Here is a 372-nt window from a genome sequence, read left to right as displayed (position 1 = left end):
AAATATGAAAAAGAAGACCTGGTAGAGACTGAATAAATCCTGCTCAATTCTTTTTTACCAAACTCACCAATCTAAAAAAATCACTTCTACTACTGGAAGGAGACAATGAAAGTAAAATTAAGAGGCAATTGTGTTAATATTGCTGACTTTCCTCTGTTTAGAAGCAGGAAGTCAGGAAAATGGAGCTCCCCTCCCCCAAATAAATTGCCAGTAATATGATATTAACAAGAATGAAAGTCTTTTTTTGACTGGGAAAAACAAACACGTGCATGTATATGTTTGTGAGTATATGTGTATATATGTTTGTGTGTATGTATTAATGTGTATATACATACATAAAAACAATATTTGCTCTATTTGCCTAAGTTTGAA

The sequence above is a fragment of the Propithecus coquereli genome, unplaced genomic scaffold (assembly GCF_000956105.1).
Source record: "Propithecus coquereli isolate 6110/MARCELLA unplaced genomic scaffold, Pcoq_1.0 Scaffold17, whole genome shotgun sequence".
Taxonomy (NCBI): domain Eukaryota; kingdom Metazoa; phylum Chordata; class Mammalia; order Primates; family Indriidae; genus Propithecus; species Propithecus coquereli.
Note: the sequence above shows the minus strand (reverse complement) of the source record.